At 43.7% G+C, this 16,048-nt stretch overlaps 4 non-coding genes across 4 annotated transcripts; all 4 read right to left on the bottom strand.

Moving 5' to 3' along the window:
* Positions 1-946: 946 nt before the first annotated feature.
* On the bottom strand, positions 947-1,020 carry TRNAI-AAU (transfer RNA isoleucine (anticodon AAU)). Its single transcript has one exon. It is a non-coding gene; the product is annotated as a tRNA-Ile (tRNA).
* A 3,592-nt stretch (positions 1,021-4,612) lies between these two features.
* TRNAI-AAU (transfer RNA isoleucine (anticodon AAU)) lies at positions 4,613-4,686 on the bottom strand. Its single transcript has one exon. It is a non-coding gene; the product is annotated as a tRNA-Ile (tRNA).
* A 3,595-nt stretch (positions 4,687-8,281) lies between these two features.
* TRNAI-AAU (transfer RNA isoleucine (anticodon AAU)) lies at positions 8,282-8,355 on the bottom strand. The gene has a single exon. It is a non-coding gene; the product is annotated as a tRNA-Ile (tRNA).
* Positions 8,356-11,947: 3,592 nt separating this feature from the next.
* On the bottom strand, positions 11,948-12,021 carry TRNAI-AAU (transfer RNA isoleucine (anticodon AAU)). The gene has a single exon. It is a non-coding gene; the product is annotated as a tRNA-Ile (tRNA).
* Positions 12,022-16,048: the final 4,027 nt, after the last annotated feature.

The following is a 16,048-nucleotide window of genomic DNA, read 5'->3' as shown; positions in this document are numbered from 1 at the left end:
GGTTGTTTTGAACTCTGCATTACCCTAAGTCCATCTTGTCCTTGTCACAAACATTACATCCTGCCCACCTTCCCATCAGTCCTTTGGCAAGTACTTGGCACCCAGGTTGGGTGCATGGCGCTAGCATTTAAGAATCCTCCTGTTCTTTCTTCCTCTTGGAGGGTGACATCACTTTACTTTGTAATGACTGTCACAAGGACGCAATGGACTAAGGCTAATGAAGATTACCAATAAGTAACCAACGCATCACCACTCTTTCTGAATGTGCGTGGCTCATTCTGCAGGACCTGTTCTTTGTATGATTCCTGGATTTTCAGAAGCCCTTTGATGGCAGCACCCCCACACTGAAAATTGTTTCAGCACCACTGGACAAGGGTCAGTTGTCATGCTCATCTGCGGCGTAAATTTGCATTGAAGTAGTTTAACTCCCCAGGCACTGTCTTTTGCTCAATTATCCTTTGTGAGTTTTCTCTCAATCACTGTTGATTTCCTTTGATCTTTCTTTCTTCTTTCACTTCACCTTGGCCTTCAGTCTATCTTTGGGCCCTGTTAAGAGACATGCCCCCTTGTAGCCACTTCTATACTTCTGTCACCTAATTATTTTCCTATCCTTTCCCCTGTAACGTTGCTGATCCTAGCTATAGCATGACTATCCAGAATCTGTTCACCTGAGTTATGTTCCTCTTATCCCCACGCATCTAATAATCAGCTCTTGGTCTCCCTCCACCTCTCACGTGACATAGTCTGAGCCAGTGTCTCCATCTTGGAGAGACAATCTCTTGCACTTCTGTTGTTCTACTGTCGCTGCCGGCTTGAGCTTTGGTCAGAAGTGGCAAAAGAAGGACTAATGGAAAGTGAACGTGTACTGGAGCAACAGAGTGTATGGATTTACAAGCGTTTGATTAAATGAGAAAAAAAGAGTTTACTTGAGAGAAAAAACTTAACTTGGCCCGTACGGGGATCGAACCCGCGACCTTGGCGTTATTAGCACCACGCTCTAACCAACTGACCTAACCGGCCATGAATGAGAGAGTTATCCTTTTTCCATGACATGCAGATACACAGAAGAGTCGGTCTCACTATCGCAATTCCTTTATACTTTTCTTCTTCCGTCCCCTGTCTGGATTGCAATAACAAGAGCTGTTGAGTGCTGCACGCCAGCCTCAGCGCCTCTTCTTTCAGTCAATGTCACTGTGTGCTGTGATATCTTTGTAACATTGGTTGTTGCCGGAAGAAAAGGAAAGGATGGATATGATTTCTATTCTTTTACAACAAAACCCAAAATGCATCGGCTTGCTTGCTCATTAAGTTTACAAGCCAGCTGCTTTTGAGATATTCTAATTATAGTGGTTATTCGGCGTTGGAGGTAAGAGAGTTGTTTTTAGGTCTGGCCGTTCCTTCTGCTTTAAATTACTCCAGCTCATGTCAACAAAGTAACAACAAAACATAGCCAACGGTTTGTTGCTCAAGCCTTCCCTACTGCACCTTCCCATGTCTCTCCTGCCGACCACAGTGCAGGAAATTTGAGTTTGCATTTGCGCAAAGAGACGTACAACACAAGAAGGCGCGCTTTCGTGCGCCGGGCACCACCCAGCCTGTGCATTCCTCACTGCCGTGAGATCAGTTTACTCAGCAGAGCATGACGCTGCAATTGGTTAGTAAGGCCTGCCTGACCAGAATAGTATATTTGGGGTCATGTATTTGATTGCATTTTTAAAACAGTAACAGAACTTAACTGCAATGTTTAAATAGGTCTAGACATATTTAAACAGTGTCAATTTGATAGAAGAATTCTGGAAAATTCAGAGGGGAGGCACCAATGTTTTTTTTTCCCTTTGGGTGGATGTGGCATTAAAGAGTTTGAAGACCACTGGTCTAAGTGGACACTAATACACCTGGATCCTCCTGAATTCTTTGCAACAGATGCCAGCAAACCTGGCTGGAGAGCTACTGTGTTGGACTGATCCTGTCGATTCAAGTGGTCTTTCCTAGAGAGTCGGAGGTCATGGAAGTAGATGGAGTTGATGGTAAGCTTCAGGGCTTTGAAGTTTTCCCATCATCATCTGTCTCAGAAAAATGTGCTAGTAAAGACAGAGAATAAGGTAGCGGTCTTTTACATTAACCAGCAGTGAAGCATGCATTCAAAATCCCTCAATGCAATAGCAGAACAATTGGGCTATTGGGCAGAGATCAACCTGTTGCATACGTCGGCAGTACACATCAAGGGCACCGACAATGTGATGGCAGACAGCTGGAGGTTTCCAAATTTGCTGGAGTTGACGTTATCCAGGTCTTTGTTTTGAGAGATATGCCGAGAGTTTGTGAAACCCTTTCTGGATCTCTTTTCAAACAAGGACAATGCTCATCTTTGTCGATTCTGATCCAGGTTTCCGGAACAAGGAGCCTAGGTAGTGGACGTATTGGTGATAAAGTGGCTGAGAAGTCTCCTTTATACATTCCCCCCCTTTTTATTGATCCAGATGGTTCTCTTCAAGTCTCAGCAGGGGGGAGGGAACTTGATTCTTGTTGGCCCTGATTGGCCAGAGATGTCATGGTTTCCTCTTCTGAACCCTTGGCTCTTCTACCTCCTTGGGTACTGCTCAAGTGTGTCTCTTCTCAGAACGTCGTCCCTGACCTTCTTGCTCCAACTCACTCTATCGCTTTGGAGGTTGAGAAGTCTGGACTGCTAGCAAAGGGTCTTTCCTCTTCCTTAGTGGAGTTAATTCAGCACTCCAGCAGGCCTTCTACTTCAAAGTCTTACTCAAAGAACTGGAAGTCCTTTCAGACGTGATGTTCTGCTCATGATCTTTTGGCACCTACCTGTAGTTTGTCTGCTATTTTGCATTTTCTTCTGAATGGGTTTCACTTGAATCTCTTTCCACTCTGGAAGCTCATTGGTTTGAGATAAACGCTTTTAGGGACTTTTCTGAACTTTCATCGATGTTACACTCTTTGGTGTCCAGACTGTTATGATCTTTTGTCAATGGTAAGAACAATGAAAAATCCCTTTTCTCCAACTCAGAATCTTCCTACTCTTTTATAGGCTTTGCAATTTTATCTCTTTGAAGGTCTGGGTACTGTACAATTAAAGATTGTCTCCTATAAAGTTATTTTCCTATTTGCTATCGCCTTGCTGAGAACAATTGGGGAGCTGGGAGCCTTAAAATGCTGTCCTCTCTTCATTTGATACTTTGGAAGATGGGGTAACTTTAAGGCCTAGCCCTACCTTTGCTGCAAAGGTTAAGTCTATTTTTGATAGATCTAAGGAAATAATTCTTCCTTCTTTCATTCCCTCTCCTTCCTCTCCGAAGGAACATTTGTTGAATACACTTGATGTTTAAAGAGCTCTTTTCATTTATGTCACCAGGCCTCTGCAGTTCAGGAAAACCGACTCCTTGTTTGTGACTTTTGGACAGCCTGGAAAAGACAAGAAGGTGACTTTTATGACTCTGAGTAGGTGGATTAAGTTGTAAATTTTTCTGGCTTTGCAAGGCTTTTTAGAAAATCTTCCAGGTCAGGGATGGTCTACGAGAGGAATGGCCACCTCCTGGGTTGAATTCCAGCGAGTAACAATCTAGGAAATTCCTAGGGTGGTTTCTTGGGCCTCAGGGCATACATTTGTCAAGCATTATCGCTTAATAAATTTTCTGTTTTGCATTTGAGTACCAATGTTTTGAACTCTGCATTACCCTAAGTCCATCTTGTCGTTGTCACAAACATTACATCCTGCCCACCTTCCCATCAGTCCTTTGGCAAGGACTTGGCACCCAGGTTGGGTGCATGGCGCTAGCATTTAAGAATCCTCCTGTTCTTTCTTCCTCTTGGAGGGTGACATCACTTTATTTTGTAATGACTGTCACAAGGACGCAATAGACTAAGGCTAATGAAGATTACCAATAAGTAAGCAACGCATCACCACTCTTTCTGAATGTGCGTGGCTCATTCTGCAGGACTTGTTCTTTGTATGATTCCTGGATTTTCAGAAGCCCTTTGATGGCAGCACCCCCACACTGAAAATTGTTTCAGCACCACCGGACAAGGGTCAGTTGTCATGCTCATCTGCGGCGTAAATTTGCATTGAAGTAGTCTAACTCCCCAGGTCCTGTCTTTTGCTCAATTTGCCTTTGTGAGTTTTCTCTCAATCACTGTTGATTTCCTTTGATCTTTCTTTCTACTTTCACTTCACCTTCGCCTTCAGTGTATCTTTCGGCCCTGTTAAGAGACACGCCCCCTTGTAGCCACTTCTATACTTCTGTCACCTAATTATTTTCCTATCCTTTCCCCTGTAACGTTGCTGATCCTAGCTATAGCATGACTATCCAGAATCTGTTCACCTGAGTTATGTTCCTCTTATCCCCACGCATCTAATAATCAGCTCTTGGTCTCCCTCCACCTCTCACGTGACATAGTCTGAGCCAGTGTCTCCATCTTGGAGAGACAATCTCTTGCACTTCTGTTGTTCTACTGGCGCTGCCGGCTTGAGCTTTGGTCAGAAGTGGCAAAAGAAGGACTAATGGAAAGTGAACGTGTACTGGAGCAACAGAGTGTATGGATTTACAAGCGTTTGATTAAATGAGAAAAAAAGAGTTTACTTGAGAGAAAAAACTTAACTTGGCCTGTACGGGGATCGAACCCGGGACCTTGGCGTTATTAGCACCACGCTCTATCCAACTGAGCTAACCAGCCATGAATGAGAGAGTTATCCTTTTTCCATGACATGCAGATACACAGAAGAGTCGGTCTCACTATCGCAATTCCTTTATACTTTTCTCCTTCCGTCCCCTGTCTGGATTGCAATAACAAGAGCTGTTGAGTGCTGCACGCCAGCCTCAGCGCCTCTTCTTTCAGTCAATGTCACTGTGTGCTGTGATATCTTTGTAACATTGGTTGTTGCCGGAAGAAAAGGAAAGGATGGATAGGATTTGTATTCTTTTACAACAAAACCCAAAATGCATCGGCTTGCTTGCTCATTAAGTTTACAAGCCAGCTGCTTTTGAGATATTCTAATTATAGTGGTTATTCGGCGTTGGAGGTAAGAGAGTTGTTTTTAGGTCTGGCCGTTCCTTCTGCTTTAAATTACTCTAGCTCACGTCAACAAAGTAACAACAAAACATAGCCAACGGTTTGTTGCTCAAGCCTTCCCTACTGCACCTTCCCATGTCTCTCCTGTCGACCACAGTGCAGGAAATTTGAGTTTGCATTTGCGCAAAGAGACGTACAACACAAGAAGGCGCGCTTTCGTGCGCCGGGCACCACCCGGCCTGTGCATTCCTCACTGCCGTGAGATCAGTTTACTCAGCAGAGCATGACGCTACAATTGGTTAGTAAGGCCTGCCTGACCAGAATAGTATATTTGGGGTCATGTATTTGATTGCATTTTTAAAACAGTAACAGAACTTAACTGCAATGTTTAAATAGGTCTAGACATATTTAAACAGTGTCAATTTGGTAGAAGAATTCTGGAAAAATCAGAGGGGAGGCACCAATGTTTTTTTTTCCCTTTGGGTGGATGTGGCATTAAAGAGTTTGAAGACCACTGGTCTAAGTGGACACTAATACACCTGGATCCTCCTGAATTCCTCGCAACAGATGCCAGCAAACCTGGCTGGAGAGCTACTGTGTTGGACTGATCCTGTCGATTCAAGTGGTCTTTCCTAGAGAGTCGGAGGTCATGGAAGTAGATGGAGTTGATGGTAAGCTTCAGGGCTTTGAGGTTTTCCCATCATCATCTATCTCAGAAAAATGTGCTAGTAAAGACAGAGAATAAGGTAGCGGTCTTTTACATTAACCAGCAGTGAAGCATGCATTCAAAATCCCTCAATGCAATAGCAGAACAATTGGGCTATTGGGCAGAGATCAACCTGTTGCATGCGTCGGCAGTACACATCAAGGGCACCGACAATGTGATGGCAGACAGCTGGAGGTTTCCAAATTTGCTGGAGTTGACGTTATCCAGGTCGTTGTTTTGAGAGATATGCCGAGAGTTTGTGAATCCCTTTCTGGATCTCTTTTCAAACAAGGACAATGCTCATCTTTGTCGATTCTGATCCAGGTTTCCGGAACAAGGAGCCTAGGTAGTGGACGTATTGGTGATAAAGTGGCTGAGAAGTCTCCTTTATACATTCCCCCCCCCTTTTTATTGATCCAGATGGTTCTCTTCAAGTCTCAGCAGGGGGGAGGGAACTTGATTCTTGTTGGCCCTGATTGGCCAGAGATGTCATGGTTTCCTCTTCTGAACCCCTGGCTCTTCTACCTCCTTGGGTACTGCTCAAGTGTGTCTCTTCTCAGAACGTCGTCCCTGACCTTCTTGCTCCAACTCACTCTATCGCTTTGGAGGTTGAGAAGTCTGGACTGCTAGCAAAGGGTCTTTCCTCTTCCTTAGTGTGAGTTAATTCAGCATTCCAGCAGGCCTTCTACTTCGAAGTCTTACTCAAAGAACTGGAAGTCCTTTCAGACGTGATGTTCTCCTCATGATCTTTTGGCACCTACCTGTAGTTTGTCTGCTATTTTGCATTTTCTTCTGAATGGGTTTCACTTGAATCTCTTTCCACTCTGAAAGCTCATTGGTTTGCGATAAAGGCTTTTAGGGACTTTTCTGAACTTTCATCGATGTTACACTCTTTGGTGTCTAGACTGTTATAATCTTTTGTCAATGGTAAGAACAATGAAAAATCCCTTTGCTCCAACTCAGAATCTTCCTACTCTTTTATAGGCTTTGCAATTTTATCTCTTTGAGGATCTGGATACTGTACAATTAAAGATTGTCTCCTATAAAGTTATTTTCCTATTTGCTATCACCTTGCTGAGAACAATTGGGGAGCTGGGAGCCTTAAAATGCTGTCCTCTCTTCATTTGATACTTTGGAAGATGGGGTAACTTTAAGGCCTAGCCCTACCTTTGCTGCAAAGGTTAAGTCTATTTTTTATAGATCTTAGGAAATAATTCTTCCTTCTTTCATTCCCTCTCCTTCCTTTCCGGAGGAACATTTGTTGAATACACTTGATGTTTAAAGAGCTCTTTTCATTAATGTCACCAGGCCTCTGCAGTTCAGGAAAACCGACTCCTTGTTTGTGACTTTTGGACAGCCTGGAAAAGACAAGAAGGTGACTTTTATGACTCTGAGTAGGTGGATTAAGTTGTCAATGTTTCTGGCTTTGCAAGGCTTTTTAGAAAATCTTCCAGGTCAGGGATGGTCTACGAGAAGAATGGCCACCTCCTGGGTTGAATTCCAGTGAGTAACAATCTAGGAAATTCCTAGGGTGGTTACTTGGGCCTCAGGGCATACATTTGTCAAGCATTATCGCTTAATAAATTTTCTGTTTTGCATTTGAGTACCAATGTTTTGAACTCTGCATTACCTTAAGTCCATCTTGTCCTTGTCACAAACATTACATCCTGCCCACCTTCCCATCAGTCCTTTGGCAAGGACTTGGCACCCAGGGTGGGTGCATGGCGCTAGCATATAAGAATCCTCCTGTTCTTTCTTCCTCTTGGAGGGTGACATCACTTTACTTTGTAATGACTGTCACAAGGACGCAATGGACTAAGGCTAATGAAGATTACCAATAAGTAACCAACGCATCACCACTCTTTCTGAATGTGCGTGGCTCATTCTGCAGGACTTGTTCTTTGTATGATTCCTGGATTTTCAGAAGCCCTTTGATGGCAGCACCCCCACACTGAAAATTGTTTCAGCACCACTGGACAAGGGTCAGTTGTCATGCTCATCTGCGGCGTAAATTTGTATTGAAGTAGTCTAACTCCCCAGGTCCTGTCTTTTGCTCAATTTGCCTTTGTGAGTTTTCTCTCAATCACTGTTGATTTCCTTTGATCTTTCTTTCTTCTTTCACTTCACCTTCGCCTTCAGTGTATCTTTCGGCCCTGTTAAGAGACACGCCCCCTTGTAGCCACTTCTATACTTCTGTCACCTAATTATTTTCCTATCCTTTCCCCTGTAACGTTGCTGATCCTAGCTATAGCATGACTATCCAGAATCTGTTCACCTGAGTTATGTTCCTCTTATCCCAACGCATCTAATAATCAGCTCTTGGTCTCCCTCCACCTCTCACGTGACATAGTCTGAGCCAGTGTCTCCATCTTGGAGAGACAATCTCTTGCACTTCTGTTGTTCTACTGGCGCTGCCGGCTTGAGCTTTGGTCAGAAGTGGCAAAAGAAGGACTAATGGAAAGTGAACGTGTACTGGAGCAACAGAGTGTATGGATTTACAAGCGTTTGATTAAATGAGAAAAAAAGAGTTTACTTGAGAGAAAAAACTTAACTTGGCCCGTACGGGGATCGAACCCGCGACCTTGGCGTTATTAGCACCACGCTCTAACCAACTGAGCTAACCGGCCACGAATGAGAGAGTTATCCTTTTTCCATGACATGCAGATACACAGAAGAGTCGGTCTCACTATCGCAATTCCTTTATACTTTTCTCCTTCCGTCCCCTGTCTGGATTGCAATAACAAGAGCTGTTGAGTGCTGCACGCCAGTCTCAGCGCCTCTTCTTTCAGTCAATGTCACTGTGTTCTGTGATATCTTTGTAACATTGGTTGTTGCCGGAAGAAAAGGAAAGGATGGATAGGATTTGTATTCTTTTACAACAAAACCCAAAATGCATCTGCTTGCTTGCTCATTAAGTTTACAAGCCAGCTGCTTTTGAGATATTCTAATTATAGTGGTTATTCGGCGTTGGAGGTAAGAGAGTTGTTTTTAGGTCTGGCCGTTCCTTCTGCTTTAAATTACTCTAGCTCATGTCAACAAAGTAACAACAAAACATAGCCAACGGTTTGTTGCTCAAGCCTTCCCTACTGCACCTTCCCATGTCTCTCCTGCCGACCACAGTGCAGGAAATTTGAGTTTGCATTTGCGCAAAGAGACGTACAACACAAGAAGGCGCGCTTTCGTGCGCCGGGCACCACCCGGCCTGTGCATTCCTCACTGCCGTGAGATCAGTTTACTCAGCAGAGCATGACGCTACAATTGGTTAGTAAGGCCTGCCTGACCAGAATAGTATATTTGGGGTCATGTATTTGATTGCATTTTTAAAACAGTAACAGAACTTAACTGCAATGTTTAAATAGGTCTAGACATATTTAAACAGTGTCAATTTGATAGAAGAATTCTGGAAAATTCAGAGGGGAGGCACCAATGTTTTTTTTTCCCTTTGGGTGGATGTGGCATTAAAGAGTTTGAAGACCACTGGTCTAAGTGGACACTAATACACCTGGATCCTCCTGAATTCCTCGCAACAGATGCCAGCAAACCTGGCTGGAGAGCTACTGCGTTGGACTGATCCTGTCGATTCAAGTGGTCTTTCCTAGAGAGTCGGAGGTCATGGAAGTAGATGGAGTTGATGGTAAGCTTCAGGGCTTTGAAGTTTTCCCATCATCATCTGTCTCAGAAAAATGTGCTAGTAAAGACAGAGAATAAGGTAGCGGTCTTTTACATTAAACAGCAGTGAAGCATGCATTCAAAATCCCTCAATGCAATAGCAGAACAACAGGGCTATTGGGCAGAGATCAACCTGTTGCATACGTCGGCAGTACACATCAAGGGCACCGACAATGTGATGGCAGACAGCTGGAGGTTTCCAAATTTGCTGAAGTTGACGTTATCCAGGTCGTTGTTTTGAGAGATATGCAGAGAGTTTGTGAAACCCTTTCTGGATCTCTTTTCAAACAAGGACAATGCTCATCTTTGTCGATTCTGATCCAGGTTTCCGGAACAAGGAGCCTAGGTAATGGACGTATTGGTGATAAAGTGGCTGAGAAGTCTCCTTTATACATTCCCCCCCTTTTTATTGATCCAGATAGTTCTCTTCAAGTCTCAGCAGAGGGGAGGGAACTTGATTCTTGTTGGCCCTGATTGGCCAGAGATGTCATGGTTTCCTCTTCTGAACCCCTGGCTCTTCTACCTCCTTGGGTACTGCTCAAGTGTGTCTCTTATCAGAACGTCGTCCCTGACCTTCTTGCTCCAACTCACTCTATCGCTTTGGAGGTTGAGAAGTCTGGACTGCTAGCAAAGGGTCTTTCCTCTTCCTTAGTGGAGTTAATTCAGCATTCCAGCAGGCCTTCTACTTCGAAGTCTTACTCAAAGAACTGGAAGTCCTTTCAGACGTGAAGTTCTGCTCATGATCTTTTGGCACCTACCTGTAGTTTGTCTGCTATTTTGCATTTTCTTCTGAATGGGTTTCACTTGAATCTCTTTCCACTCTGAAAGCTCATTGGTTTGCGATAAAGGCTTTTAGGGACTTTTCTGAACTTTCATCGATGTTACACTCTTTGGTGTCTAAACTGTTATGATCTTTTGTCAATGGTAAGAACAATGAAAAATCCCTTTTCTCCAACTCAGAATCTTCCTACTCTTTTATAGGCTTTGCAATTTTATCTCTTTGAGGATCTGGATACTGTACAATTAAAGATTGTCTCCTATAAAGTTATTTTCCTATTTGCTATTACCTTGCTGAGAACAATTGGGGAGCTGGGAGCCTTAAAATGCTGTCCTCTCTTCATTTGATACTTTGGAAGATGGGGTAACTTTAAGGCCTAGCCCTACCTTTGCTGCAAAGGTTAAGTCTATTTTTGATAGATCTTAGGAAATAATTCTTCCTTCTTTCATTCCCTCTCCTTCCTCTCCGGAGGAACATTTGTTGAATACACTTGATGTTTAAAGAGCTCTTTTCATTTATGTCACCAGGCCTCTGCAGTTCAGGAAAACTGACTCCTTGTTTGTGACTTTTGGACAGCCTGGAAAAGACAAGAAGGTGACTTTTATGACTCTGAGTAGGTGGATTAAGTTGTCAATTTTTCTGGCTTTGCAAGGCTTTTTAGAAAATCTTCCAGGTCAGGGATGGTCTACGAGAGGAATGGCCACCTCCTGGGTTGAATTCCAGTGAGTAACAATCTAGGAAATTCCTAGGGTGGTTACTTGGGCCTCAGGGCATACATTTGTCAAGCATTATCGCTTAATAAATTTTCTGTTTTGCATTTGAGTACCAATGTTTTGAACTCTGCATTACCCTAAGTCCATCTTGTCCTTGTCACAAACATTACATCCTGCCCACCTTCCCATCAGTCCTTTGGCAAGGACTTGGCACCCAGGTTGGGTGCATGGCGCTAGCATTTAAGAATCCTCCTGTTCTTTCTTCCTCTTGGAGGGTGACATCACTTTACTTTGTAATGACTGTCACAAGGACGCAATGGACTAAGGCTAATGAAGATTACCAATAAGTAACCAACGCATCACCACTCTTTCTGAATGTGCGTGGCTCATTCTGCAGGACTTGTTCTTTGTATGATTCCTGGATTTTCAGAAGCCCTTTGATGGCAGCACCCCCACACTGAAAATTGTTTCAGCACCACTGGACAAGGGTCAGTTGTCATGCTCATCTGCAGCGTAAATTTGCATTGAAGTAGTCTAACTCCCCAGGTCCTGTCTTTTGCTCAATTTGCCTTTGTGAGTTTTCTCTCAATCACTGTTGATTTCCTTTGATCTTTCTTTCTTCTTTCACTTCACCTTCGCCTTCAGTGTATCTTTCGGCCCTGTTAAGAGACACGCCCCCTTGTAGCCACTTCTATACTTCTGTCACCTAATTATTTTCCTATCCTTTCCCCTGTAACGTTGCTGATCCTAGCTATAGCATGACTATCCAGAATCTGTTCACCTGAGTTATGTTCCTCTTATCCCAACGCATCTAATAATCAGCTCTTGGTCTCCCTCCACCTCTCACGTGACATAGTCTGAGCCAGTGTCTCCATCTTGGAGAGACAATCTCTTGCACTTCTGATGTTCTACTGGCGCTGCCGGCTTGAGCTTTGGTCAGAAGTGGCAAAAGAAGGACTAATGGAAAGTGAACGTGTACTGGAGCAACAGAGTGTATGGATTTACAAGCGTTTGATTAAATGAGAAAAAAAGAGTTTACTTGAGAGAAAAAACTTATCTTGGCCTGTAGGGGGATCGAACCCACGACCTTGGCGTTATTAGCACCACGCTCTAACCAACTGAGCTAACTGGCCACGAATGAGAGAGTTATCCTTTTTCCATGACATGCAGATACACAGAAGAGTCGGTCTCACTATCGCAATTCCTTTATACTTTTCTCCTTCCGTCCCCTGTCTGGATTGCAATAACAAGAGCTGTTGAGTGCTGCACGCCAGTCTCAGCGCCTCTTCTTTCAGTCAATGTCACTGTGTTCTGTGATATCTTTGTAACATTGGTTGTTGCCGGAAGAAAAGGAAAGGATGGATAGGATTTGTATTCTTTTACAACAAAACCCAAAATGCATCTGCTTGCTTGCTCATTAAGTTTACAAGCCAGCTGCTTTTGAGATATTCTAATTATAGTGGTTATTCGGCGTTGGAGGTAAGAGAGTTGTTTTTAGGTCTGGCCGTTCCTTCTGCTTTAAATTACTCTAGCTCATGTCAACAAAGTAACAACAAAACATAGCCAACGGTTTGTTGCTCAAGCCTTCCCTACTGCACCTTCCCATGTCTCTCCTGCCGACCACAGTGCAGGAAATTTGAGTTTGCATTTGCGCAAAGAGACGTACAACACAAGAAGGCGCGCTTTCGTGCGCCGGGCACCACCCGGCCTGTGCATTCCTCACTGCCGTGAGATCAGTTTACTCAGCAGAGCATGACGCTACAATTGGTTAGTAAGGCCTGCCTGACCAGAATAGTATATTTGGGGTCATGTATTTGATTGCATTTTTAAAACAGTAACAGAACTTAACTGCAATGTTTAAATAGGTCTAGACATATTTAAACAGTGTCAATTTGATAGAAGAATTCTGGAAAATTCAGAGGGGAGGCACCAATGTTTTTTTTTCCCTTTGGGTGGATGTGGCATTAAAGAGTTTGAAGACCACTGGTCTAAGTGGACACTAATACACCTGGATCCTCCTGAATTCCTCGCAACAGATGCCAGCAAACCTGGCTGGAGAGCTACTGCGTTGGACTGATCCTGTCGATTCAAGTGGTCTTTCCTAGAGAGTCGGAGGTCATGGAAGTAGATGGAGTTGATGGTAAGCTTCAGGGCTTTGAAGTTTTCCCATCATCATCTGTCTCAGAAAAATGTGCTAGTAAAGACAGAGAATAAGGTAGCGGTCTTTTACATTAAACAGCAGTGAAGCATGCATTCAAAATCCCTCAATGCAATAGCAGAACAATAGGGCTATTGGGCAGAGATCAACCTGTTGCATACGTCGGCAGTACACATCAAGGGCACCGACAATGTGATGGCAGACAGCTGGAGGTTTCCAAATTTGCTGGAGTTGACGTTATCCAGGTCGTTGTTTTGAGAGATATGCTGAGAGTTTGTGAAACCCTTTCTGGATCTCTTTTCAAACAAGGACAATGCTCATCTTTGTCGATTCTGATCCAGGTTTCCGGAACAAGGAGCCTAGGTAGTGGACGTATTGGTGATAAAGTGGCTGAGAAGTCTCCTTTATACATTCCCCCCCTTTTTGCTGATCCAGATGGTTCTCTTCAAGTCTCAGCAGGGGGAGGGAACTTGCTTCTTGTTGACCCTGATTGGCCAGAGATGTCATGGTTTCCTCTTCTGAACCCCTGGCTCTTCTCCCTCCTTGGGTACTGCTCAAGTGTGTCTCTTCTCAGAACGTCGTCCCTGACCTTCTTGCTCCAACTCACTCTATCGCTTTGGAGGTTGAGAAGTCTGGACTGCTAGCAAAGGGTCTTTCCTATTCCTTAGTGGAGTTAATTCAGCACTCCAGCAGGCCTTCTACTTCGAAGTCTTACTCAAAGAACTGGAAGTCCTTCCAGACGTGATGTTCTGCTCATGATCTTTTGGCACCTACCTGTAGTTTGTCTGCTATTTTGCATTTTCTTCTGAATGGGTTTCACTTGAATCTCTTTCCACTCTGAAAGCTCATTGGTTTGCGATAAAGGCTTTTAGGGACTTTTCTGAACTTTCATTGATGTTACACTCTTTGGTGTCTAGACTGTTATGATCTTTTGTCAATGGTAAGAACAATGAAAAATCCCTTTTCTCCAACTCAGAATCTTCCTTCTCTTTTATAGGCTTTGCAATTTTATCTCTTTGAGGATCTGGATACTGTACAATTAAAGATTGTCTCCTATAAAGTTATTTTCCTATTTGCTATCACCTTGCTGAGAACAATTGGGGAGCTGGGAGCCTTAAAATGCTGTCCTCTCTTCATTTGATACTTTGGAAGATGGGGTAACTTTAAGGCCTAGCCCTACCTTTGCTGCAAAGGTTAAGTCTATTTTTGATAGATTTTAGGAAATAATTCTTCCTTCTTTCATTCCCTCTCCTTCATCTCCGGAGGAACATTTGTTGAATACACTTGATGTTTAAAGAGCTCTTCTCATTTATGTCACCAGGCCTCTGCAGTTCAGGAAAAACGACTCCTTGTTTGTGACTTTTGGACAGCCTGGAAAAGACAAGAAGGTGACTTTTATGACTCTGAGTAGGTGGATTAAGTTGTCAATTTTTCTGGCTTTGCAAGGCTTTTTAGAAAATCTTCCAGGTCAGGGATGGTCTACGAGAGGAATGGCCACCTCCTGGGTTGAATTCCAGTGAGTAACAATCTAGGAAATTCCTAGGGTGGTTACTTGGGCCTCAGGGCAGACATTTGTCAAGCATTATCGCTTAATAAATTTTCTGTTTTGCATTTGAGTACCAATGTTTTGAACTCTGCATTACCCTAAGTCCATCTTGTCCTTGTCACAAACATTACATCCTGCCCACCTTCCCATCAGTCCTTTGGCAAGGGCTTGGCACCCAGGTTGGGTGCATGGCGCTAGCATTTAAGAATCCTCCTGTTCTTTCTTCCTCTTGGAGGGCTACATCACTTTACTTTGTAATGACTGTCACAAGGACGCAATGGACTAAGGCTAATGAAGATTACCAATAAGTAACCAACGCATCACCACTCTTTCTGAATGTGTGTGGCTCATTCTGCAGGACTTGTTCTTTGTATGATTCCTGGATTTTCAGAAGCCCTTTGATGGCAGCACCCCCACACTGAAAATTGTTTCAGCACCACTGGACAAGGGTCAGTAGTCATGCTCATCTGCGGCGTAAATTTGCATTGAAGTAGTCTAACTCCCCAGGTCCTGTCTTTTGCTCAATTTGCCTTTGTGAGTTTTCTCTCAATCACTGTTGATTTCCTTGGATCTTTCTTTCTTCTTTCACTTCACCTTCGCCTTCAGTGTATCTTTCGGCCCTGTTAAGAGACACGCCCCCTTGTAGCCACTTCTATACTTCTGTCACCTAATTATTTTCCTATCCTTTCCCCTGTAACGTTGCTGATCCTAGCTATAGCATGACTATCCAGAATCTGTTCACCTGAGTTATGTTCCTCTTATCCCCACGCATCTAATAATCAGCTCTTGGTCTCCCTCCACCTCTCACGTGACATAGTCTGAGCCAGTGTCTCCATCTTGGAGAGACAATCTCTTGCAGTTCTGTTGTTCTACTGGCGCTGCCGGCTTGAGCTTTGGTCAGAAGTGGCAAAGAAGGACTAATGGAAAGTGAACGTGTACTGGAGCAACAGAGTGTATGGATTTACAAGCGTTTGATTAAATGAGAAAAAAAGAGTTTACTTGAGAGAAAAAACTTAACTTGTCCCGTACGGGGATCGAACCAGCGACCTTGGCGTTATTAGCACCACGCTCTAACCAACTGAGCTAACCAGCCATGAATGACAGAGTTATCCTTTTTCCATGACATGCAGATACACAGAAGAGTCGGTCTCACTATCGCAATTCCTTCATACTTTTCTCCTTCCATCCCCTGTCTGGATTGCAATAACAAGAGCTGTTGAGTGCTGCACGCCAGCCTCAGCGCCTCTTCTTTCAGTCAATGTCACTGTGTGCTGTGATATCTTTGTAACATTGGTTGTTGCCGGAAGAAAAGGAAAGGATGGATAGGATTTGTATTCTTTTACAACAAAACGCAAAATGCATCGGCTTGCTTGCTCATTAAGTTTACAAGGCCAGCTGCTTTTGAGATATTCTAATTATAGTGGTTATTCGGCGTTGGAGGTAAGAGAGTTGTTTT

The sequence above is a fragment of the Pleurodeles waltl genome, chromosome 12 (genome assembly GCF_031143425.1).
Source record: "Pleurodeles waltl isolate 20211129_DDA chromosome 12, aPleWal1.hap1.20221129, whole genome shotgun sequence".
Taxonomy (NCBI): Eukaryota; Metazoa; Chordata; class Amphibia; order Caudata; family Salamandridae; genus Pleurodeles; species Pleurodeles waltl.
This window is presented reverse-complemented; position numbering and strand designations above follow the sequence as displayed.